Raw genomic sequence first — 26,749 nt, 5'->3', positions numbered from 1 at the left:
CAACAGCGATTGATAAGTCCCAACGCTTTGCATACAAATGCCATCTCCGGGCCCGTGATGAATATTCTTAATTGTCAAAGAAACACCTCTCCAACCCTTGACATATGAACCCTATCCACAATCAATGGCTTGTTTTTATTTTAATGATGCACCCCCGAGGGGGGTGCAAGCTAATTTATGGCAGCGTTTGCATGGAAACTACAAATTATGAGGCACTGGAGGACGCCGCATTCAAATGAAAAATTTGAATACATCCTGAAGGAATGTTGAACCAACACAGTCAAGGCTGCCGGACACGCAGTTATGAAAACGTTGGTTTGACTATGAGAAGAAAATACAGTATGAACTGAGCATTAATAATTCAACTTCTTGACCTTTAGTATACTTCAGACATGTCTTGAAGAAGCCAAATAAAAATAGAGCATGATAATTATTCTCCCCCATCCCCATTTGCGCCTGTGTTTTTTGATTACAGCAAGCCGGCAGACGCCCCTCTCAGTTACTTTGAGTGAAAGCAGGTCACAGTTGGATGTGGTTATTTATAATCTCCATCAAGGATTTGCATTTTATTGCTTCGGTCTGCCATTTTACTTGATGGAGCAACAATAAAAAGCGGAGTCTGGATTTCAAACAAAACGTCCTTAAGGAACAGGAAACATAGCCAATAAAAAAAAAAAATATATATATACTGCTTTTTTTTTTTTTTTTTACACTTGTTAAACAGATAATGATGACAGAATGTGTGAGGCGTATCTACGACTTTCCATGAATATATTGTCATTGAAGTCTGACTGTCTTATGGTTACAGTAGTTAACTTATTTCTAGACATGTAATACATATAAAGAATGGTAAAACATTGTCTGTGAAGTTAATACAAGTTTAAGAAAGGCAGCAAATGACCCTGGAATGAGTTTCTCAAATTTGTATTTCCATAAACTTGTAAAATTGTACATTACATGTACATTTCAGGCATTTAATCAGTATTAATATTAATGCCAAGACGTCAAATTGTAGCACATTGCTGTGGAGATAAAAGTGTATCCAGCAGAATGTTAATGAATTAATGCTATCTTTAATACCATGTTTGGTTTTTATGAGCCGTTTCTCAACCAATATGAATAAATGAGGTTTCTTGCATTAATTATTTTGCAGAAGAACACAACTACATTTAGTGGCAAACAAAGACAAATAGAATATTTTTAAAAACTAAGTCCCTGCCACATGAACCTGCAATATAAATTAATAATTCAAAATGTCAGCTTTGGATTAGCGTACACAATAATTATGTTAATGCCCGCAACATCACAGGGTTTTAGAGGGAAATATTTCAAGTCACACCCCTGCTGCCACTTTCTGCCCTGATGGAGGTGAAGTGGGGGGCAAAGTGTGATTGCATCCCGGTATGCTGGGTTCAAGAGAGCGCGGAACATCGGGGTGGAATCAACAGCGATTGAGGAGGCGACGCACACGTCGGCTCGAGCTAGGAGCGTGAACTTCTGATCTGTCCCCAGAAACGATAAAGCACAAAGCTGCAACACTGTCAAGGGGAGTTGATGGTACAAAGACAGGCTTTTTTGTTTTTCTGAAAGTTAAGTGAATGAGAACACTCCTAACGACCTATGCTACCTATGCTAAACCAACATCCAAACTTCACGTTGATACATCTGTAGCATTTCTATAATAGTAAATTGAGTCATTCAGTCAAATCAGTCATGGGGCTTTTCCATGCGGTGACAACGAGGCACTCTAAAGCGACCACACCAGCTCTAAGGCAACATTCGTCCAGTCACCTGTTATACAAGTACTGGCCTTTTTGGAAACAGTTTCTAACGGTTCATCATTCCAAGATGACGCTTTCTGTTGTCTAAATTAGTTGCTTAAAAAAAATGGAAAAAAACCCTCCAAGACACTACAGCAAGCCAAACTGAGTGAATTTAGAAATCATAGTAAGGTTTGATGGCTGTGGTCATATCTGATCAAATGAACTTCACCAATGGGAAAACAAAATACAGTTCAATTAAAACTGACTAAAAGGTGCTGGCATGAGAGCACCAGCCTGGTGTGTTAGGTTACAATGAATCTTTTAATTTTAGTGTTTCTCTTGTCATTTATAATGCTTTGGGTTTATCTTAACCTTTCATCTCTTAATTGAATCTTCATTTAAATCATTGTTTCATTTTAGTGGAGGAGGTAAAGGGAATAATTGTTGAAATTGTGATACAAGCATGACATTTGGTACATATAGACTTTAAATCCCATTGTTTTAAAAAATACGGCTGGCTATGTAAAATTCTAAAATGATGGCCCCGAAAGCCAAAATGACTGCACCACAATCCCCCCCCCCCCCTTTTTAACTCAAAATGCACTGATTTTAAATTAATAAATGTACTGAGGTTTATAGATATTTTCTTACCAAGTGCATGTCTATATCTATTTCAGTTCTTGCGATAGAGCATAAAGGTACTTTTAAAAACTCAGGAGAGAAAAAAAAGTGTCTTTGAGCCACAATTTTGAAATTATTACGTTTTGGATATATAAATGTATTCAAATTTAATATAAATACAACTATTGTTGACATTTTGGTACCAAAAGCATGTCCATAGTTATTATGGTTCCTGAAATACAGCATGTACATTCAAAATCAATCCATTTCAAGTTAAAGGAAAAAACACATTTTGGGGCCGCCATCTTGGACTTTTGCTTGGCCAGCGGTATTTTTGGAAAGTGTTGGATATGAATAATATCTGTGCCATATTTCTTGCTTGTATCACTTTTTTGAACAACTGCTACATTTTCTTTTTGCAATTGCCTCTTGCCTCTAAGAAGCACAACCGATTTGCCTTGTGTATGAATGATGCTATACAAATATACTCGCCTGGCCTTAAAAACCTACACACTGCTAAAACTGTCAACTAATGGCCACAATTAAATGATTATGTCATCATAATATGCACCCAATTCCTCCAACACGATCCATGTCACCTCATGATTCGCACCGCAACCCATCACCGCCCGCTCCCCTGAGGAGTACCAGTTTCTTGCATCCAGATGGGCATCCACACAATGGCAGCTAGTTGTGTCAGAAAAGTAAACAACATAATTGCCATGCCGGTGTAGGCGTCATGGCTCCCCTCAACTGGGAGCTAATAAACACCTTGTTAATGCAGGAGGTGTCAACTTTACACCCGGGATGACGCCATCTCCAAGAGACTCACAGCCACGACAAGCCAACGCGAGCCTGCTAATACCACTGGCCATTTGGCTGTGTCACCAGAGGGCAAGCCTGAGAGCTGTCGCTTCGCACTAGTATCAAACATAGCTTCAAACGTGGTGTCAACGAATAAGGCGAGAAGACGCGATGATACACCAGCCTCCGTGCAGACGCGCTGTTTATTAGAAGTAGGGCTGGGAAAAAAAATCAAATAAAAATGATATAACTCGGTTAAGTCGACTTCAGAAATGGGTCGACGCGCAATTTCTGCCTCGAATCTACGCTGGGATCCAAAAAGTTCCACCCGAAACCATGTTTGCCCCGCCAGAACCAATGTTTCACACGAACATTTATTGCACATTGCTCGGCCACTGATGAACTTTGCCAAAAACAACAGATGAGCGTCTGTAAGTGATTTTTAAGACACTGCTAGATGTGTAATGTACATATAACGTGAGAAGTATGAGTGAGCTGAATTGCAATTCATGCTTTTTTGACCTAAAATGGTAATCGCTTGCGCGCTAATGCTAATCGCGATTCTTAACCGTTTAGTATTTACCATTTTGCTGTCTCAAATTCTGTCCAACAAATTTATACAATACACTCAGTACCAACATATGTAGTTTAAGGGTTGAAGTCCATGAGAATAAAATACATGTTAGTAGTAAATACATACATAAACAAATAATCGCGTGTGTGTGTGTGTGTATGTGTGGGAAGGGGGGGTGGGGGGGGGGGGCATTATTATTCGATGAGTCAACCAATAATCAATAGGACAATTGATTCAAAAAGATTCAATAGTGACGTCCCTAATTGGAAGCATTGAAAAACAGGTGGTAAGAAGACCTCAGTGGCGGCATGTGCTGTGCAGAGGATGAGGAGGACTGTTTGATTCCTCCTTCCTCCTGTGGGTCACTGAGGTGAATCCTATTGATGACCGGCTGCCAGGGTCGCCGTCCGCACATTTGTTTAATGCATGCCGAAGCCGCGCGGACTACAAAGCGGATCACGCGTCTAAAAGCAGCCTGGGAGGCGGCCACCATTGATCCACAACCTTTAAGGTGGCAGTGGCGAAACCTCCGGGTCTTGGGCTGTAAAGACAACTGGGCGGAGTAGCCAAAATTTTAATAAATTAAGGGTAGTGTAACTTTAGATTACTACGAATCAGGTGAAAGTAAAAAGTAGTCCAAATATTTTACTTAAGTACTCTGATTTACTATCTTTTTAATCAAAGCATGTTCATCAAAGCACGGTGGACGACTGGTGGGGTTCAAATCCGACCCCGCCTGTGTGGAGTTTGCATGTTCTCCCCGTGCCTGCGTGGGTTTTCTCTGGGCACTCCGGTTTCCTCCCACATCCCAAAACACGCATGGTAGGTTAATTGACAACTCTAAATTGCCCGTAGGTGTGAATGTGAGTGCGAATGTTTGGTTGTTTGTATGTGGCCTGTGATTGGCTGGCAACCAGTGCAGGGTGGGGCACAAATCATTTATATTACACATTTGATTAATCAGTGCATTCAATTTTTCCCGGCGCTCAATCAGCAGCTTGTTTACTAATTTAAAAAATATATAATTTAATTCATCGCACTTCCTGGAACACAGATCACACTGACACATTAAGATGCATTGAGTGAAGTCGGTCTGAGTTTTTTTTTTTTTTAATGGCCGACAGAACCGGCATGGTTGTGTAATCGTAATTATAATTGTGCAACAAGGACTATGTGGATCAGTGAAACGCAAAACATGTAGCTGCCAGCCACTACAGCTAACCTTAGCGTCAACCGCTAGTTTGGAAAGGTCAAAAAGACAGTGTCGCCCGTGTCGCTTCGTCCTGAGCACACGCGGTTAAGAGAAGCACTTTGATGTCATTGCTAGCGTTGTTTTTAGCATTAGCATCCCTAGCCCGCAGACAGCGGAAATGCCTTCTTCGTCTTGATTTGGTTTGACAGTCAGGAACGGTTTGAAACTGACCGACACTGATTGGACTTAAGTGAAGAAGCGACGACTAAGTTGGCATACACAGGAGTAGCTTGAGTTATGAGCTTGATTTTGTTGTTTCTTTGACTGAGCTTGTATATCAGGTGTGATGCTATGCAGATTATGCGACGTTAGCTTTCTGAAGCTGGCTCGCATCTCAGATTCTGGGTCACAACGCAATGCAAAAAAAAAATAAAAAATAAAAAATTCAACCGGGCGATGGCTCGAAACATCTATCATTTTAACATTGTTAGTAATATTTTAGCACAATTGTATGTCCTCCAAGTTCATAAAAGCATGTATTGTATGGATTCCTTTGCTTTATAACCTCTCACTCACAAACAGCACCAGAGCCCAAAGCAAAAGAAAAAAGACATCGACCGCGTGACGGCTCAAAACCCGACAACTTGACCGTGTCGTCGATTTATTTACTTTATTTTATTTAACTCTTGGGGGCACTGCAGCAGGTGCTGAGTCTGCTTTTTTAAATGGCAAAACATAACATAAAACATTCCATAGTGTTGTTGTTGTTTTTTTTTCTTCCAAATCCAACTTTACAGATGCCACACCCTTTGTCGTCTGATCTTTCCTTGAATGTTTTTGGGGGCGCATATAGGAAATCACAGCCCCTGCCTCCCTCTTTGCTTCTCCTTCCCCGGGCTGTCGTCCTATCCCTCCCCGAGGCTATTTATAACCTAACAGCACTTTATGAATGTCCGCAGGCGTAGCATTACACAGCCTTGTGATATACTCTGCTGCATCTGTGTTGTTCTGCAAAGATAGTGGGGGGGGGGGGGGGGTCAAAAGACCAAGTTTTACCATCTTGTAGTTGACTTAATGTGCTATCCCGATTGTTCGGGAGGGAGTGGTGACTGGCGGGGGTTCGTCGCGCAGGATGCAGCCCATTGAACAGATAAGCCATCTTTGCAGATGAGGCCGCCAATGTTATCACAGCGGTGAAGATTAATACGGGGCTTCGAGAAAGGTGCTGCAATCACATTCACGGGACAATTACAATGTGATTAATGGCGAAATCCCTTACGCACACACGCAGGTACACACCGACACACACTTACATGACCAAAGAGCTAACAAAATGCGCTTGCTTGTTCATGAGGTTTGTGTGTGTGTGTGTGTGTGCGTGTGCGTGTTTTACCTGCAGAGGACGCGCCTCAACCGGATCACCGTGGACTTTGCACGAACCTTATTGTTAGTTGTTGTTGTTCGTTTTGGGGGGGGGGGACTCGCCCCAGCCTTACCCATTCATGCATATAGGGCGCGCGTGGAATAACTCACCTGCTGTGGTCCTCAGCGCCGAGCATCCTTTCGCATTTCCACCCGCGCGACAGCAACTCCGAGCAAGCCCCGCTGAGGCGCGCGCGCACTACCTCAAGTCCAACACCTTCACGCGCGGAGCGGGTGGTTGGGTGGGGGAATATATAGCTTCCACTCCCCTACCACCAAAAAAAAAAAAAAAAAAAAAACAATAAACCAAAGAGGGGACAGCGAGCATCCGTTCTCCACGACTCCCAGACTGTGCGTTGGTGCTCCGTCCCACAATGAGAAGGAATGCAAATGAGAGCTGGAATGGATGGAAGGACGAGAAGGAGGGGGGAGTGGTAGGTAGGGAGGGAGGGAGGGAGGATCCACTCCCACGCGTGGCACACACACACACACACACACACACACATAAACACACACACACACACACACACACACACACACACACACACACACACACACACACACACACACACTTCTACCAGAGCCCCACTCTCTCAATCTCTCATTTTTTCTTTCTTTTGTTTTGGACGAGCAAGTGCGCCTTTTGATAATCATACCTTTTTTTGGGGGGGGCACCATTTGTATGCATGGTATAACACCACCCCACTCCCGTCAACCACATGCGCGTCCAAAGCCTGAGGGAGAGTGTCCGCCGTCACGCTGACGAGCAAATCAAGCAATGAAATCAGATTTAAGTGTGAGTGAAAGACGAGGAAGAAAGAGGGTGCAGTTCCACTAGCGAGGGCCTGGTGGCGCTGTGGGCTTCAGTTAGTGCTCTTCTGATCCACTGCTGTGTGTCGCAGATGTCACCGAAGGATAGTTTAAATGGTTTAAAAAAAAAAAAAAAAAAAAAAAAGGAAAGAAAAAGTGGATTTCATTCCAATTGCCTTGAGCGTTGCTTTGATTATGTACAAGTACTATTAATCGTTTTGGAGAGTACTTTCATTTTAAGGTTGCCAATCTATTCAGAATCAGAATCCTCTTAATTTGCCAAAAACACACAAGGAATTTGTCTCCGGTACTTGAAGCCGCTCGAGTACGACACAAGACATTTTAACAAAAAAATAATCATAATAATAATTTTTATACTTTTGAGGTCCTAAAAACACACGACGGAGATTCACTGAGCAATGAAAGGTTCCCAGTAATGTGGTGATGCTGGAAAGGAATTACAGGGTAGATTTCCCTAATGGTTAGCAAGTCTTCCCTTGTGTAAGTAAGTTGCGTAATGTCTCCGAAGACAAAACGAAAAACACAAACAAATAAGACAGTACAAGAGAGCGCGTTACCGAAGCGACCGCTCGGTTGGGCGCCATCTTGTCGTGTCTATTGTGGGTGGGTTGCCTTTCTTTGGATGGACGGAATAATATTTATCTTCAGTAAAACTTTCGCTTAAAACAAAATCAAAGTGACTTTGAAGATTTTTCAGCTTTTGGTCCTTTACCTGAGTATTAAGATGGAGGCACTTAGATGTTGTAGGCATTTGAACAGGAGTGTGTAGATTTTTTATAAGCACTGATCCGACCTACCCACATTCCTTCTTACCGACAGTACCTGTCAAGCATCTTACCTACCTATCGTTTTGTGTACCTGTCAAACTAATTTGGTACTTCTTCTTTGGTACTTCCCTTCTGTTCATTTTGTTTTCTAAATTCATCATTGGATCACTCACTTTCTGGATCATTGGATCAATCACGTTCTCTCTCCTCCCTCGCAGTCGACGCGATGCGACCGCTTTGTAATCACGGCGCACGCTGTGCGAGGATTAGCAGAGGTTGGTGGGAGGACAGCAAATTGGAGCCGTTCCTTGGCTCTTCGTTAAAGCCTCCACTCGGGCTTCCGCGGGCCCATTTTGGAATGATTAGTCGGAAGCAGATCCGGCCAGGGTTTAGGCCCGTGCTAGTTCAAGAGGAAACACAAGAAATTAAGGCCTCATTACAGTTGGAAAGTGTGTTACAAGTCAAAGAAGTTCCCTTTGAAAGTAACACAAGAGTAGTCGGTTAGATATTTGGAGACAAGATGAAAGCAATTGTTAATTAGATTGAACACAGTCTCCATTTGGATTTTTTTGTAACTGGTGGTAAGTAACGAAGAAATGATAAGTGTAATTAAGATTTCTCAGCTATCTGCCCTTTACCTGAGTATTTATTTTCCCTGATTACTTTGAATTTTTACTCCCTACATTTGAAAACACATATCTGGACTTTCTCCTCGTCGTCAAAATAGGCTTGTTACTTTTTTCGATGACTTCACGACATGATATATATAAATAAATAAATATATACACAACACTACTATATATATATATATATATATATAATTTGGCATCTTCTCTGTGGTGTATAAAATTTAGAAGACATTTTTAGTCTCACTTTGCAGGGACTTTAAGTCTTAGTATTTGATATATAAGTGCTATTTCAGATGATGTACTTTTTTACTTTTACTTCAGCAGTTTATTCAGTACTTCTACTTAAGTACAGAGAGTGACTACGTTTGCCACCTCTGCCTTTTGTAAATTATTCTCAAATTATTATAATTTATTTTGTAAATGGGGCTTATGTTTCCATTACCGACAGATGAGCTTTGGTCAAATACAGACGTGCAGCGCAAACAGTTGCGGCAATATCCTGCTGATTCGAGGGCAAAGGCGGATGAATGAAATCACTTTCTTCACCGTGAGCCATCCATCGCTTCTCCATCGGGTTTTTATCATAGCCGCATAAAAAGTTAGCCAGTGGAATGAGATGACATTTGTAAATTGCCTTTGAAAGGTTTCCAACAACTTCACATTTTACTGAGAGGCATCTTTACTGTTACTCCCTAAGAGGAAAAAAATAAAAATAAAAAATACACATCTCAGCTGTTATCTAACACACTTGTCTAGTCCATATGTCAGTTAGGCTCTCCTTCACATTGCACAACAGAGAATTGTACGACTAAAGTGTTTGTCTTGCAGTGTTAAAGTGCAGTGTCTGTGCACCCGCAAGCATTTCTCTACCCCCTCCCCCCCAACACTCCTTTTTGCACGGACCCTCAGAGCGACAGAAGCCGTTCAGGCGTCACAGCTACATGTAAATGTCATCAGCATCAGTTCACGAATGGCCAACATACGCTTGCTGCAAGTTCAGTGCGTTCTCTCGACTTTAGGACTCTTTCCATCCTCTTCCGATGTGTGTGAAACTACTCTTCCAGGGAGGATGAGCGGTTGGGGTCTTCTTTTCCAGATCACTAGGCAGACCTGATGTGGACACTCAAAGGTAAGTCAGCAGCTACATGGCACAAAAAGTCTATTGAGCATCCTGTGAGGAAATAGTTGGAGTATCACAAGAATAAAGGCAGGGGTTTTCAAGAATTAAAGTGTTGCACAGAAGAAAAAGACATTGCCAGAAAACAACGACAAAAATGACGACTTAATTCTCTACGAGAACAAACTAGTAATATCGTTCTAATTTGATTAATTGCACAAGAAAAAAAGGGATAGTTCTAAAATTGAGTGAAGGGAGGCTAACTTAAAATCTTGCAAGCAGTTTTCAGACTGAAAACTCTCCCATTAAGTCAAAATATAAAAACGGTTAACTCGTAACTTTGCGAGAAAGAAAGTGGTATTATTGGCAGAAAAAATGAATACATTTACAAGGAAAAAATAATCACACCAATTATACCAATAATTATACAAAAACAATATATAGTGTGGAAATTTAGCAAAAATGCCTAAATAGACCAAATTTCACAAGAATACAGTTGTAATAGTATTAAAATTGCTTCTTTTTTTTTTAAAAGTCTAAGCCAAATGTATGTATTTATCTATTTCGTAAATCTAAATAATCATTTCAACTTGATAATGACAACTTCATTCTGGCAAAATCTGACATACCTAACTAAAAGGTCATCTAAAAAAATATATATATATATATATTATTTTGCTGTACTGTGGCCCTTATACTCCTTTGTATTTCCCAAATGTAAAGAACTAAAAGAAAGGTGGCAATTATCTTTATGGGGATGGATTTGACGAGAGGGTAGCGCTCTCCCGCTAAGAGCAGCCAAAGAGAGGTAACAAAGGAGAGTGCCTCCACGGCTTTTTTAAAGCATCAATAATTCATTTACTCTGCCGTGTTCCTCAGCGCTGGCACGCACGCTTGCCCTTCATCTACCTGCAAAGAGGGCCCGAAGGCTGTCACTCACACGGACGCTCCAGTTTAAACCGATAAATGGCCCCTGCGATGAGGCGATAAAGCGGCCATTTGCTTGTTATCAGAGAACATCGTCCCGCCTTCTTGAACAGGTTGCAAATTGAGGCACCGGGCAGCCGTTCTTGTGCTTGACCTGTCTGATAAAGCCGAACCGCGAACAAGCGTCACTTCGACTCTCCGATGTACACACTCGACTGAATTACGTCCATAGAGACACACCGCAGAGAACAATTCACACCATTTCAAAGTCAATCCCAAAATGTGTCGGTCGTACAAGACAGGCTTAAAATATTTTTTCTGTTATTGGAAAAAATTATTTTGCGACTAAGGATTACCTTTTGTTGCCCCCGTGGTTGTAAACTAATTGACATGTAAAACTTCAATTTGCATTCAACTGCTAATCATCAGAACTTATTATTATTATTATGTTTTTTATCATTTCTTACGAGACTTCATCAGAAAGCATCTGCATACGATTCAATTAATAAATTACTTGCGGCCTATCAAATTTCATAAGAATAATGGTATCATATCAATTCAGTGGCGGTTCAAGAGCGATTTTTATGGGGTGGTCAGGGGTGATCTCAATCCATAGCTTCCCGCTCTCCTCAGATCTTCGTCCTCCATCCATCTCACCGTCCCTTAACGCAAAATTTGCCACTGCACATCTCGATCACCCCCAACACATCATTAAAAAAATTTATGTACTAGTAGACAGTGCAGTCGCAGTGATGCTTGTTCCATACAAACAAACCCACAATTCCCACACACATGCTGCACGCTAACTCACTCCCTGTCACAGTCAGTTGTGTCGCCGTGCCTTTGTCTGACGTGTCAGGTGCACTGTCAATGGACAGCCGTGGATTTGGCTCAATGTGATTTCGATAGCAGGGGTCGTGAATGAGCATTGTAGTGTACACAAAAGTGAGGCAAGGGGCACGGAAGTGCAATTTGTCCCCGCCGACATCTAATTGTGTCGCGGCGCACCAGATAACCCGAAAATCCAAAACGATCAACAACGGCATTATGGCCGTCGGGCAATTGGTTTGTGCTGCTTTCTTTTAAGTTTGCCATTGTTACGTTGTCGGGTGTAACAGCTTTTATAATGCTGCAAATGGATCATGAAGTGACATGATAACAATGAAGAAAAAAAACATCGAATGGAGAAGCGCACATTTATGATCCTACACACACACTTGTTAACCTTTCACATACTCTTATAATCGTTTCCCTTTAGTGCTTTTTTTAATCGATTAGTGATTATCCCATCGATTATTAGAGTACACGCATACAAATTGATTTTCCAGAATATCCATACAAAATATGCATGTGAGGTCCAGGTATTATTTTTGTCCATTTGGGGTTGCCATTCTCACGCCCTACATTGTAGTATCTGTGACTTTGAATGTCTGTGGCTTTAAAAGGCGTGGCCTGGCCTGGCCTGGCCTGTTAAGTGACGTGGGAGTCGGCAAATGAGAGTGTAGATTTGACTATTTTCAGGTGAGCAGTATTGATTTTTGATGTATGTATTAATATTAGAGTGTGTTATTTACATTTCATTAGCATAATAGCAGAATTGCCCAAGTCATTTTTGTATGTTTTTGAAATAACTTCAACAAAAAAAAATAGTTACCTCAATTCAGCCTTTGCAGAATACCTGACCAGGATTACTGAGAATCTACACAGAAATGAAGAAAAAACACAAGCACATTGGTATTGTTTTGTTGATATTGTGACAGTAAGTTAAAAATGACTTTGGCAATTATTCTATTACGCTTACCATTGTTATTTGTATGATTTTTTAAAAATGATCTGTTTCTTTAAAAAAACGAAAAAGAAAAAAAAGGGCCAGCAAAATCAAATGTTTTCCGATGGGGACAGTTTGACTCTCGAGCTAATTGTTTTCTATTTCCATTATTTTATCAAATCTGAAAAAAATATGTTGGAAGACTACTATTCTGGAATGAATTTGGTCCGACCTTTGAAATAAAAAGCATGTTGAGAAAAATCTATGCTCGCTTCCCAACGAGATGCGACGGCGGTTACTCTTCTGAACTCGCTCTGTTGCGCCGTGAGACGTCTGAGCAGCCACGTTGTCTCGGGTGGTTTAGATTAGCCACAACACAATTGTCAACGCGGGGGCGTTTTCGGTGCAACTCAGCTGTAATTTTGCAGCGTGAGGAAGACCAGTAGGGATAAATGATGCCCCCCGTGCCACTTGCACTCGACTATCGCTCCTATTGAGTGGCCCTAGCGTCTTACCTTACAATGCCTTGGCAAAGTCACTCGCAACTGCGGTTTCATCTATCGCCAACGACGGGCATCATCATCAGCTTCAATTTGTTCGCTTGTGTGTGGTTATCTTGGAATGTATTTTAGTGATGAGTAGTGGTGTGTTTGCGCCAAACATCCCTTCTGGAATTACGGCCAAAAAGTTCAACCAACCTTGGTTTAATCAGTCCACAGCAAAATCCAAAGTGGGAAATACAGCATGTGTCCAGCTATTGATTGATGACCTGTCCAAGGTGGACTCTGTCTCTCGCCCAACGTTTGGACAAGCGGTATGGTAGATAAATGTTTATCTTATAATACTGTTAAAAAAAAAAAAAAAAGTTACTTCCGTAGTTTACCTCAGGTTATTCTTTCAATCCCAAAGAAGAACCCGAATCACCAGCGGCTCTGCTGGTTGCAGCCAAGCAGCACAATTTATTTTGCCTTAATTGCTTACAAACATGATTAAGCAACAATCAATTCCACACAAGTGGCCGAATTTTCAATTAATCGACAACTATCCCCATCCCCAAGTATAGTATCTTAATTAGTCAAGTAACTAAGAGTGTTGTACCGGTACATTGTGATCATTTACCAGTATCGTGAAACTAATTGTATTAGTACACAGGTCACAATGACAAAACAACCTTCACTGTGTTCATTTGCTATTCACAAACACATTGCTTTCAGATGTCATGTTTGTTTTAGTTGAGCCATGCATTTTTTCTTCTTCATTTTTTTTATCTCATTTTTCTTCGGTTTAGGCCGAGAGTGAGCAAACACACGGTTTGGGCTGCTGCTGTGCAACGCCGTATTCTATATATAAAAATGACACTGTACGCTCCAAGCTATCGGAATATAATGAGATCACAACACAAATTGTCCTTTAAAAAGATTAGGCTGAGTTTTTCCATATTGTGTCGTTTACTGTGGTGTTTATTAGAGAGGAGATCTTTATTTGTAGAAATATTGTTCTCATTTAGGCAATGGGTGAGCTGGAACCTATCCCAACTGAGTTTGGACGAGGCGGTTTACACACTAAACTCGTTGTCAGCCAATCCTGGTAGTTGATATTGTTATTAATCCCAAATAAAAAAATCAATCAATTAAAAAAACATCTTACATTACAGAACCTTACAGAACCTCAATTGTTGCCAAATTACAACTTTAAGGACGTAAAATTTGCAGTACAAAGTAAGTTTTGTGCCTTGAATATATACATATATGCATGCCTTGAATATATGACAAATATTGTTTGGTAGGGCTGCAGCTATCTAATATTTGTAGAATCGAGCCGCGTATACCGGGGGTCCACTGTATTTGAGTTTTTCGAATAATCATTGTGGCCCGGCATTCAATAAATGACTGTAAAAATTGCATTTTAATTTTCATTTATTTTATTAGTCAAGTGTAATGTAATTGTTAGCTTCCTGTGATAAAAAAAAATTGTTGTGTACAGTATTTTGTCAATTGTTATTTCTGATACTATAGAAAGATACATTAATTGTAACCTAACCTGACCTAACCATCTTCCCTTGTCTTAATATTACACAAAACAATTAGTGGTGGATTTAACGTTATAATAAGACATCCGATAAGGGGTTAGCCCGATTATCGGGATATGTATAACACCTTTTAGCCTTCCTTCACGAACCAGGGGAAAAGCTACTGATTATTATGCCATGGTACCGGAATGATATTACGGTTGTTATGGACAGTGTCAATATCTTTGGGGAAAAAAAAAAAAAAAAAAAAAAAGCATAATTTCTGACAGAGCTCTCGCAAACCTACACATGGGAATAATGATGTGCCTCTGATGATGACTAATTGTGAGAGTGAGGCTCTGATATCGCAGTGGAATATGATTATGTATCATAAAGGATTCACATTTAAAAGAAAAAAATACATCAATGGTCAGAGTTGATGCATTTTTGCTGATGTCATACACGTGAACAAATGCATAGAGATGCAAGCCTCCTCTCGTCCCCGATGCCTCTGGGTTTATTTGCCCGTGCGGGATAAATGCAGTTCATGCATTTAATATTGTCACCGAAAGCCATGAGTCATGGAAAAGTGATGGCGCCAATGTGCAAGTGCAGCACCCCTTAAAAAAAATAAATAAATAAAATCGCTCAAGTGTCAACTTTGTGATTCCTTCGGCTTTCCGCTTTGTGGCAAGGTCCCTCCAACCATTTTGTGTAATCTGACTCATGGTGCAGTATAAAAAAAGAAAAAAAAAACAAGATCATCACGGTGCCAAATCAGCCCGCCCTGCTCCGTCTTTACAAGCTGACAAACTGTCATCAATGGTGCAAAACTATTTGTCATCCGCTGCGCATTAACATGCAGCTATGGTATCAAAAATCCATGTTTGCTCAAACGTCATCTCTTTTTCTCAGTGAGTGACGGGCAGCTGTTTAACTCCCACGCAAGTCCTGCCCGCGCCGCCTCGCTTAATGGCGTGTGGGCAATGCCTCATTTTAACAATGAGGATACCCGTGCCGCGGAATATTTCATCAGTCATTTTGTTTCCGTCATTAACCCTCCTTTCTCCGCGCACTCGACTCGAGCCAATATCTATGTCGGAGGCCTTTGGTGCGAGACGTTTCGACAAAATGCCATCAGGATTTTACTTGAGAGAGCGTCCTCCGGAGACAAATTAAATCAGCCATTTCAGCAGGTGCCGCAAAGCTAGGGATCAGCTGCCGTCATTATGAAAGATGGAAATTAGGTGACATTGTTAAAAGAGCTACGAAATTTGAAAATAGGGACGGTGCTGGTTGCGTGGTTCGATCAAGGTCCCAAAGGCACGCCGGTTAAAAGCTTTAACTCTGTCGTTACGATTGTTGAGTTTAATGTCGATCATGATTTGGGGGATTTTACGATACCTTCGCCAAGGAGGTTACGTTTTCAGAAAGAGAAAAAAACTTTGTGGACACTGTAAGAAAGTACATGGAGTGAATTTTAACCATTCGGACACAAAAGAAGGCTGCGATGCTATTCTCTGCTCCCATGTTTGCAAGGTCTAAATGGTAATCCATGCTGTCTGATGTTTTTTTTAACATGCTTTTATTCAATTTTTTTTTTTTCAATTTTTTGAGGAACGTTGTACTTGTCTTTCACCAGACAGCCATGACATACAATATCTAGCTGCCTCCACCAAGGAAGTGATGGGTTTTGTCATATACTGCCTGCAGTTCCGTTATTGTAGCCGGGAGGGCGCTTTGTGTTCTCTCCCCTCCCTTCTCTGTTTTCAGCACCTGCCTCCAATCAGCCTTATCACCACCGGTATATAAACCTTCATCTCCAAAGAAGGTCACAGCCCTGGATGGCCGTATCATCGCCGCTGTTACCCACCAAACTGTGCCATTCACCTTGCTTATTTCAGGGAATCACCGCAAAAACATTTCCCTTTTTGTTATCCCTTCTCCTGATACCCCGTTAGTCCTTGGATTTCCCTGGCTTAAAAGACATAACTCCACCATAGACTGGACACACTTAGCCATCACCGGATGGAGCCCTCACTGCCACTCACACTGCCTGCTCTCAGCTATACCTCCTTCTGGTACACCACCACCCTCTTCCATGCTCGTTGACCTCTCTGGAGTCCCTGGAGAATATCATGATCTCTCTCCGGTATTTCGTAAAGACTTGGCCATTTGTCTACCCCCCCCCCCCCCCCCCCCCCCCCCACCGCCCACATGACTGTGCTATTAATCTGCTGCCGGGGCTCCCTCTTCCCTCCAGCCGTCTCTACAACCTTTCCCGACCTGAGAAGAGGGCTATGGAGGACTATATCCATGACTCTCTGGATTCCGGACTCATTCGACCTTCCTCTTCTCCAGTTGGGGCCGACTTCTTTTTTGTTACAAAGAAAGACGCCACTCTCCGCCAATGTATTGACGTCCGTGGGCTCAATGATATCACCGTGAAGAGTAAATCTCCGCTTCCCCTCATCGACCCCTCGCTTGAACCCCTCTGTGACGCCCAGGTATTCACCATATTGGGTCTACGAAACGCCTACCACCACATCCGTATCCGAGAGGGGGACGAATGGAAGACCGCCTTCAATACCCCTCTCGGACACTTCGAGTATCTGGTAATGCCATTCGATTTAACCAACGCCCCTGCAGTTTTCCAGACATTTATGACTGACGTCCTCCGTGACATGCTCAACCGGTTTGTATTTGAATACCTTGATGACATCCTCATTTTCTCCCGCTTCCCCGAAGAACACCGCCTCCATGTACGCCAAGTCATTCAGCGTCTCCTTGAAAACCGGCTATATGTTAAACCTGAAAAGTGCGAATTCCATCTCTCCTCCCTACACTTCCTGGGCAACGTCATCTCCAAAGGTCAACTACAACCCGACCCTGCCAAGACCCAAGCAGTCGTTAACTGGCCCACTCCCACCACCCGCAAAGAACTACAACGTTTCCTTGGTTTCGCCAATTTCTACCATTGGTTTATCCGTGATTACAGCAAGGTCGCTATTCCTCTCACTAGCCTCACATCCGCCATCTCCCTCTTTCGTTGGACCCCGGCAGCATCCCAAGCATTCACACTGGTTGGAAGGGACTGAACAACCATTTATCATTTGGACCGACGACAAGAATCTTGCTTACCTCCGTTCCGCCAAACGCCTTAACCCCCGACAAGCTCGCTGGGCTCTCTTCTTGAGCAGGTTTAATTTCAATCTCTCCTTCTGTCCTGACTCCAAAAACGGCAAACCTGATGCCCTGTCTCGACTTTACTCACCCCCACCAGCACTCACAAACCGGAACCCATTCTTCCTTCCTCGTGCTTCGTTGGTGCTGCCACTTGGCAAATCGAACTGGTGGCTCGTCTTCACACCTGCCCCCAGCTGGGCTGCTGTGTCCATTGCCTATCCTAAGCCGCCCTTGGTCCCATATTGCTCTGGACTTCGTTACCGGTCTACCTCCTTCTGAAGGTAACTCTGTCATTCTCACCATTGTCGATCGTTTTTCCAAATCTGTCCATTACATACCTCTCCCCAAGCTACCATCCGCCTTCGAAACTACTGACCTCCTTGTCCACCATATCTTTAGACTCCACGATATTCCCATCGATATTGTCTCTGACAGAGGTCCTCAGTTCTCATCCCTGGTGTGGAAGGAATTCTGTAAAGCGGTGGGCGCAGCAGCCAGCTTGTTATCGGGATATCATCCGCAGACCAACGGCCAAACCAAGCGGGCGGAGCGGGCAAACCAATCCCTGGAATCAGCCCACCGTTGTGTTGCCGCACGCAACCCCTCCTCCTGGAGCTCATTCCTCCCGTGGATGGAGTATGCCCACAACTCCCTCACCAGGGGCCTCATGTAAAAAGATTTACTCCTAAAACATGCCGCACGCTCAAATCCAGAAAAAGTTGTACGCACAAAAATATTCAGATGTATAAAACTCGGCGTACTCATGAATCCAAGCACATTTCCTTCGTACATTCCAATCAACGTTGAAATGAGCGCACATGTTGGAGTAGCCGACTCTTCCCTGTCCACGGCCATATTTGCATATGTAAATCATATTTAAATGAACCCTGCACCTGAGATGCCGATATCTGTATGATCAGACAAAAAGGAAAATGAGCAAGGTAATGAAGAAAAATATTTTTTCTGAATGTGAAGTTGCTCAATGAAGTGGAGGCACGCAAGAAAATCCTCTTTGGCACGCTGTCCTCCGGCGTTAACAAAAGAGGAGTGAATGGGACAGCGCATGTGCGGCTGTCAATGCTGTGGAGACAGAATAGCGCACATACGCTGAACTTAAAAAAGAAGTGGTCAGACATTAAGGTGGATGTGAAGCGGAGGACAGCTGCTCACTGCTGAAGCCGAAGTGTGGCCCCGTTCGAGGAGAGAATCGCTGCGATCATGGGTGACGCTGCTCTCTCAGGGGTGATGGGAGGACACATGGCTCACAATGATCACCCCACAAGGTTAATATCATGTGTTTTTTAGAACTCATAAAAAATGTGTTCATACAGTAGCCTACACTCAACCCTGTGAGATAAAGGTTCATGCGAAAATGTATGTGTGGTATTTGTAATAAATCTTTTGAATTCAAATAGAAGCACATCAGCATATCATAGAGGATATCAAAAACTTTGACTCCTTTTTGATTACTCAATGTATTATTTTAATACACAGGAGAGGACACGCACACTGATAAAAAAAAAATGTTTTTTTTTTAGGAGGAGAGGGGTAAATTATGTCAATTTAAACACATTTTAATCACCTGCAACCGATGTGAAGTAAATTGAAGTAAATGAAGTAAATTCAAAGGACACTTTTTTTCAGTGCATGTGCTGGAGTCACGAAGCGATTGTGAGGGCAATAGGCGGCATAAATGATCGCCTTGATCAATTAATAGGTTTTTCTCACAAATATCAGTGGTTCATTAAATACACTGGTTAACAAATGAATTCTGAGTCCTTGCCTCGAATTGCATTGTTGAAATCAAATGTTGCTGGACATGAATTGTTCATCAGTGCTAATTATTCATGTGTCTCTGGTGTGCAGAGTTATGAGAACAGTTTCCCAGCATCACCTCTAAGTGTCGCCAAAGCACCAAAAGCTGCAGAAACGTGCGTACGCCAGCCATGCAGTTGGCGTGAGGCACCGCACATTTCCACGGTCATGTCACTCTTGATATGATCTGAACTTTGCTGTGAAAAAGAACGGACGCCATGTTTTTGTGCGTTTTTGTGCATGAGGACCAGTATGTCCCCATTCATGGCTTGCTATGGTTACCAACCGCCATTGTTCAAGGAGCAGTGGCAGTCCTCGCAGTCAAGGATCATCTCCAGTGGATCCAGGCTGTATGGAATGACGTCCGTGCGGCATTGACCCGGTCCGCCGCACGCAACAAACAGCTTGCGGACCGTCATCGCTCCCCGACGCCCGAATACAAGGTGGGCCAATCTGTCTGGCTTTCTTCTCACGACCTCCCACTTCAGACTGAATCCCGTAAGCTCAAGGTCCTTTCCAGATGACCAAAATCATCAATGCCACTTCCGTCCGGTTGTAGCTTCCACTGTCCTTGAAAATTCACCCAACCTTCCACATCTCGTTGCTTAAGCCTGTCTCCACCTGCGCCCTGAGGTGTTTGCAATTCTCCCCCCAAAAAATAAGAAAACCCACAATTTGTCATATTTGTATGACCTGACAGGACTACATGAGTAAAATGATGTGTGGAAGGGAAAAATATAAAGATAAAAAAAATAAATCAGCCCTCTCTGGCCCCATCTTGTACCTCTAAATTATTTTTAAGAAACGATCGCGCCCGAGGAAAAACAACCCAACCAGAGCCAGAGGGTGGCAGTCATATGCTGTGCACTTGCAAGCGCATCCTCACAGTCTCACGCTGACCTGTTACCTCAGGTTTCAGGAGCTATGGTGGAATACGCCACCACATTCAGAAAAAAATATATAATAAATGTCCATCTCTCAAGACTTGCAAAGAGAAGCAGAATGAAGGGATAGGGCAGCTGAGATGATTCGCAAGCGATGCGGAGTTAGCAACGTTTCTGCTTCACAGCTGCTGTAAGTTTATCAACTTTTTGATTTTAAATTGCTTGTACATTCAAAACAATAAAACGTCAAACTGATAACATTTAGTGTTATGGTAACACTCATTACGATTCAACCATGCTACCAACATAGCAGCTGTGGCTAACTTAAAGCTTGTTTACAGTGCTAGTGCTAGCTTAGCATTGCTAAGGCTGCTATTTTGTGGAAGCTGGATATACGTTCTCCGTGACTTTATGATGACAACACACTTTCATAATCAGCATTACGAATGGCCATGTTTGAGAATCACGTGCACGTTAGTGATTAGTGTGGCTTTGGTCCAGAAACTCGAGTGCAGGAGGGATTAGGGAAGTGAGGCTACATTCAAATCTTGCTAGCAGTTTCAACACTTCAATCTCCCCCGTTAAGGATCACACTAGCACGCTTGACTTTGCTTGAATCAATCTCTAGTTTCCCCCCCTTGGCTCAATTGGACAGTGGTAAAAACAGAAAACCAAACTAACTCCACAAATTTGAAACCTTCCATGAAAGGTGGTCTCCGAACAGGTCCAAACAAGATCTAGCGGAGTTGACCTCGCCATCTAGGTCCGCTACAACCTGGATTTGAGCGCATTCAATTTGACCCTTGACGGCTCTGCACGCGTGCCATAGCGCAACAGCATTAGCATTGGCAGCTAACAGTATGAAGTGAGGTGGTGTCAAGTCAGATTGTCGCATTGGCGATCAGTCCTTTGGTGCGGAGATAAGGTTCATGACCTCACTCTACGGTGGTAGTAATAGGCCCCACTGTGACTTCACCACATGACATGTAAACAGATCAGAGCATTGACTTCTTGAACACGTTTTTGGTTAGCTTGTTTGCGAGGATAATGCACTTCCAAAGTGCGCTTGGCTAATTGGACGCCTGCTAGCTTCGTCCATATAATTATTAAATTATTAAAGTTAGAAACAAATGCCAGTTTTGGTGTTTATTTGTGGTATTTAATTCGCTTGTCACTTGGTAGTCTTTACAGAGAACCCTCTACCTGTTTATAGTTTGAGCAATAAGAGAACAATAATGTCATGTGGTTTGTTTAATCGTGAACTGTTGTGTTACAAACCATCCAGCGATTCGGACCAGAGAAAGCGAAATATGGGTCGGAAAGCATGAATCAGCAAGATGCACACTTTTTTTTAATATAAGGAATTAAGGACCATCTCGGTAATCTATGTAAAACATCACACCATTGATTGCTGTCGAAAGAATCCATCAATTTTCTATACTGTAGTGTTTGAGCTCATTAGGATCGCTGGTGAGCTGGAGCCTATCCCAGCTGACTTTGGGTGAGATGCAGTGTACACCCTGAACTGGTTGCCAGTAATTCATAGGGCACAAATATACAAATGTCACACTTTCGAGACAATTTAGAGATTTCACCAAACCTAACATACCCGAGCCGAGATTCGAAGCCAGAACCTCAGAACTGCAAGCAGACATGTTAATCATCAGGCCGGCTGTAAAAACTACTGTATTCAGAATCATTCCAATTGACAATCACAACCCAGCTGTTCTATCGGATGATGTCATCCATTGTCAGGGTTTATTAATCGACCAATCAAAAGGAGACAAAAGCCACAGCCAAGTCCCGGTTGGTTTACGATGCTATTTATGTCACATACGGACCCCTGCCAGTCAAGCAGCGCTGCATCTGCCCGTGTCTGCCGGGCACATTCACAACACCAAGCAATAGACACTGACCCGTGAGAACCTGTCATGTTTGGAGGGGAACACTTGAAAATCAACTTCAAGTTTCAAAGCCACTGAATTGGACGGAGTAGGCTGGATCAGGTCTCTTTTCAAAATGTTTTTATTTGCTTCTCGCTTCAAGTTGTTCCCTTTCAAGTCGGAGGGGGCGAATGCATCCCGGATGCAAGAACTATTTCAGAGCAGCGTGGAGATTCTCAGCAGAACAAACAGAGCAAATAAAACCATTTAACCTCTTCAACCTTTTCTACCCTGCGGAGGCAAAACGGCAACCACATAAAACTCTTGGACGTATAAATGCAATCCTCACACAGACTCACATGAACACTGGAAATGTTGGCTGAAACAAATATTCCATTTTATGCGGAAACTGCAATGTATCAACTGTAGTTTTATGTGTTCCTATGTTTACAACAGTAGCAGGACTACATGGAGCATTGAAAAGGCCACCCTCCAAAAAACACGGGTTAAGGCTAATCCTTTGATGCTGTATCTGAAGTGCGCACTTGTACGGTACGTAGTCTCATGTGACATCATCAAAGATGGAACTTCATGGTATTGTGAAACTTTGTACTGTTAATATTGCTTGTACTCCAAATTATACAACCTGAGGGGGCATATAATTGTGTTGTATTTCTCTTTGTTCCAGTTCTAACCAAACACTCGACTTTCTTGTTCATTCAAAGTGAGGTTTCCTCCTTCTACGCGGACTGAATTCCCGGCATGCATTTCATTGTACTGATTCAATGGTTTGGTGCTGCTGAATGAGACGAGAACCTTGTTTTTTCTTCTTCTTGTTTTTGTCCTGTTCGGCTGTTAGGTCAAGCAGAATGGAAGATCTGTATCCCTTTTATGCCGGAACAGTTTTACTGTGTCACAGTGGCGTTTTGAAGCTTCCGCTGTGGTTTCTTAGTATTATAATTGACGTTGATTGAGAATCAGAGTCGAACAGAACAAAGTTTCTAGAGGGGAGACAGAAACAAAGACAAAAGACAAAGCACTAATTGTAAACAGGATGAGAAAAGTAAGTCATTACATTATCTACAACATTAAATATGAGTGTTGCATGGGGCTATAGTGCTACACCCTGTGAGGGAAGGACAGGACAAGCTAGAACAGGACAAGGACAGGCGAAGTAGCATGCAGGACAAGGGTCGTATGTAAATTATAAAAGTATTTTGGACGAGAGTATGAGTGAGGGGACACACAAGCAATTCGCATATTCATGAGTTATTAGTCGCAATAAGTGAGTAGCCCCACACCCAGTGAAAGAGTCCCAGGGGTGTGTGCATGCGGACACATGCAAGTGAATTGACACCGTTTTACATGCACAAAGACTGACAGAAATGTCCTGTAATTGCTGTGCCCGGACCGCGGAGGCTGAGGACCCCACCCAATCAATCGAGGGGCGGGATCGGGCCCAGGGGTCCACCCGAGAGCAGCCCTTGGACAGGACACGTCCCACACTGAGGTAGCCGGGGCGGTCCGCCGGCCCCACCGAGGCGCCCCGACAACTGGGCACAGGGTGGGGGCCGTAGGGACCCAATGCCAGCCCCGCAGCAAACCCCCTGCAATGGCGGGCACAAAAGACGAAAGGTGTTGTGGCATTGAATCGGAATGTTATGACCGTAGTGTGTCTATATACAATGCATTCACCAGGAGTGGAACTTAGAGTACTTCGTAAATTATCATGTGTAATGAATGTGCAGTTCCCCCCACCCCCCCAAAAATTTTTTTTTAAAAAGTCAATAGTGCGCATTATACATAGGTATAGGGGAAAATGGAAAAAACTTTCCCATTATATAAATGTATGCCACCATGTAGAGGTTATGAGAAAGGTGTACACTTTCATTCTAATATGCCACCACCACGTAGAGGTTATGAAAAAGGTGTAGCCTACACTTATGACAGGGCTATGTATGACTGTGTATATGTACAGTTGTGCTCATAACGTTAGATACCCCGGCAGAATTTGTGAAAAAAAAAAAAATAAATAAATATATATCTATATATCTATATATATATATATACATTTATATATTTATAAATACGACTGATGACTGAACAACATCCATCATTAATTTCTTTATGGTTATGTTTTGTTTAATGGTAATGCTTTTCTGAAATGTTTGAGAGTTTAATTTGAATATCATTAAAATCAAATGAAATGTGTTTCACCTGGCCCTTCATGTTTTCTTTAAAGAATTGTACCCATCTTACAAATTCTGCCTTGGTAATCAAACATATGAGCACAAGTGTGTATTTTCTCATTTACTGAATAAAAGAAGGGCTGTAAATTTCAAAATAAGAGCAAGTAAAGAAAAGCAAAGTATTACGTGTTTAAATAAAGTGCTTAACTTCAGAATAGTTCTGAAAAAAACTAAGAAAATACAGATAATACTTAATGTTTTGATCATATGGGTAGAAGCAAAATCATGCATTGTAAACATGCATTATAGATAGGTAGAAGGGTTTTCCCGAATTTTGAGGTCAACTTTGCGGATGCGTATTATACATGTGTGTGCATTATACACGAGAAATTACGGTATGCAACTTCATTTGTAGAGAACTTGAAAAAACTGCGGCTCAATTAAAGTGCTGTACAAAAAGATCCAAAACAAAACAAAAACAAAAACGGAAAAAAAAACAATACAAGAGTACCAAAGATTAATTCTGCTCAAGTGTGATTTGCATGTTCTCCACGTGCCTGCGTGGGTTTTCTCCGGGCACTCCGGTATCCTCCCACATCCCAAAAACATGCATGGTAGGTTAATTGACAACTCTAAATTGCCCGTAGGTGTGAATGGTTGTCTGTTTGTATGTGCCCTGCGATTGGCGGGCAACCAGTTCAGGGTGTACCCCGCCTCCTGCCCGATTATAGCTGGGATAGGCTCCAGCACGCCCGCAATGGATGGATGTGATTTACTTACAGTTTTTTACATAAATTTGGATGTAATCTTAGCCTATTTGATGCCACATCTCACAGTAGTCGCTGGACTACTGCAATTTCCATGACTTTGTGGATTATTTCTAGCCGACCTGTTTATTTGGATTGCGAAAAGTCTTGAATGTATAACTGTTGCACTTAACGTTGCGCATTTGGCCAACTTCATTTTGATTCTTTGGATTATTTTTAGTTGTTTTAAGAATTGTCAAGGAACAATTGCATTACAGGAATTTTATGGACTTCTTTTTTTTACACTGTGGATTATTTGAAAAATTCAAAGACAAAAGCAAACATCTTCATGTTTATGAATTAAGTAAAAAAAAAAAAATGTTGAAATTTCTGGTTTCTGGTTAAGGCTAAAACATTTTGATTTCGCGTGTGTGTGGGGGGTGGGGAGGGGGGGTCTTGTATCGTCGCAGCCAAATGCGTCCAACGAACCAGCACCGGGACACCTCATTACACAGATGTGCAGCTTACTGCAACTTGCCAACATCAAGATTCATTGACAGTATTTAACTGAACTTCCTGTCTGAGCTTCTAGCCGACACACTCTTCCTGGATACAGATGAACAAACAGCTACAGTGGAACATCCAAAGATGAAGCAAGCGATACTTGGATCAACATCAGAACATTCTTCACTGTCATACGAGTATATAGAGAGCTTAATCACTGCCCTGCGATTGGCTGACAACCAGTCCAGGGTGTAGCCTGCCTCTCATCCAAAGCTAGGGTAAACTCCAGCTCATCAATTTGCGGAGAATGTGTTTAATGTGAATGTGTCAGTCAAAGACAGCTATTCTGAAGCAAAACACAATTGTTCTTAAGAGGAATATTCATACTGAGCTAAAAGATCTTGAGTTGAAGTCATACTCTATACCTCGATGTTTTACTTGACTTTTGAGGAATATTTTTCTCGTAAATGTTGCTGGAATGTTGGTTCAGATGTACAGTAAATAGAACAGACAAACTGTGGTAGACAACATGCTGGATATCTTTCGAAATCAGTAGGTTTTTTCGCTATGTTGGTGCTGATAGAAGTGTTATATTATTTGATATACAAGTCCACATCTTTGGGTTATCATTCACCATATACAGCAAGGTTGGTCAAAATGAGGACCACTGATGGTGAATGGCAAACATCAAGTAGTCCACATTTTTTGCTCTTGGTCTTGCAATATTACCAAAGAAAACGAAATTAATCATTAAAATGCCTATAGCAGTGAAAGCAAAGTTAAGAAAACAAAACCAGCAATAATTGTAACTTTAGCAATGATATTTTGTGAACCGTCCCAGCACAACTAGCACTATTTCCTCCAATGAAATTGACGTGATAAATGAATGAGTGAGCAAACAACTTTAATTTGGCTTTCATTTAAAATTTGCTGTTGGAGTGGCAAGCTACTGTTTTTGGATTTGGAGAATTAAGTGGCCGTTAGTTCACTGGAGAAAAATTATTGTTAAACATCCAAAAAGGAAAAATTGCTCATGAAAAGTCTTGATGCTCTTGATTTTCTACAATAGATGTCCTTTAAAAATATATATAAATCATTTTTCAATCTATATTGTGAAGA

The 26,749-nt window shown here is 42.0% G+C and overlaps 1 protein-coding gene across 3 annotated transcripts in view; it reads right to left on the bottom strand.

Annotated features, from left to right (window-relative positions):
• lingo1a (leucine rich repeat and Ig domain containing 1a) overlaps window positions 1–26,749 on the bottom strand; it is a 98,822-nt gene that overhangs the window by 22,691 nt on the left and 49,382 nt on the right. The window contains exon 1 of one of the 3 annotated variants that reach the window (XM_061677910.1): window positions 23,008–23,056. The exons of 1 other annotated variant lie outside the window; for it this stretch is intronic. The gene's annotated coding sequence lies outside the window, so the exon portion shown is untranslated. Of the gene's footprint in view, window positions 1–6,487; window positions 6,664–23,007; window positions 23,057–26,749 lie in introns of those variants that run through there. One more of the 3 variants, XM_061677908.1, reaches the window with a different exon arrangement.

Source organism: Phycodurus eques, chromosome 5 (genome assembly GCF_024500275.1).
Source record: "Phycodurus eques isolate BA_2022a chromosome 5, UOR_Pequ_1.1, whole genome shotgun sequence".
Classification (NCBI taxonomy): Eukaryota; Metazoa; Chordata; class Actinopteri; order Syngnathiformes; family Syngnathidae; genus Phycodurus; species Phycodurus eques.
This window is presented reverse-complemented; position numbering and strand designations above follow the sequence as displayed.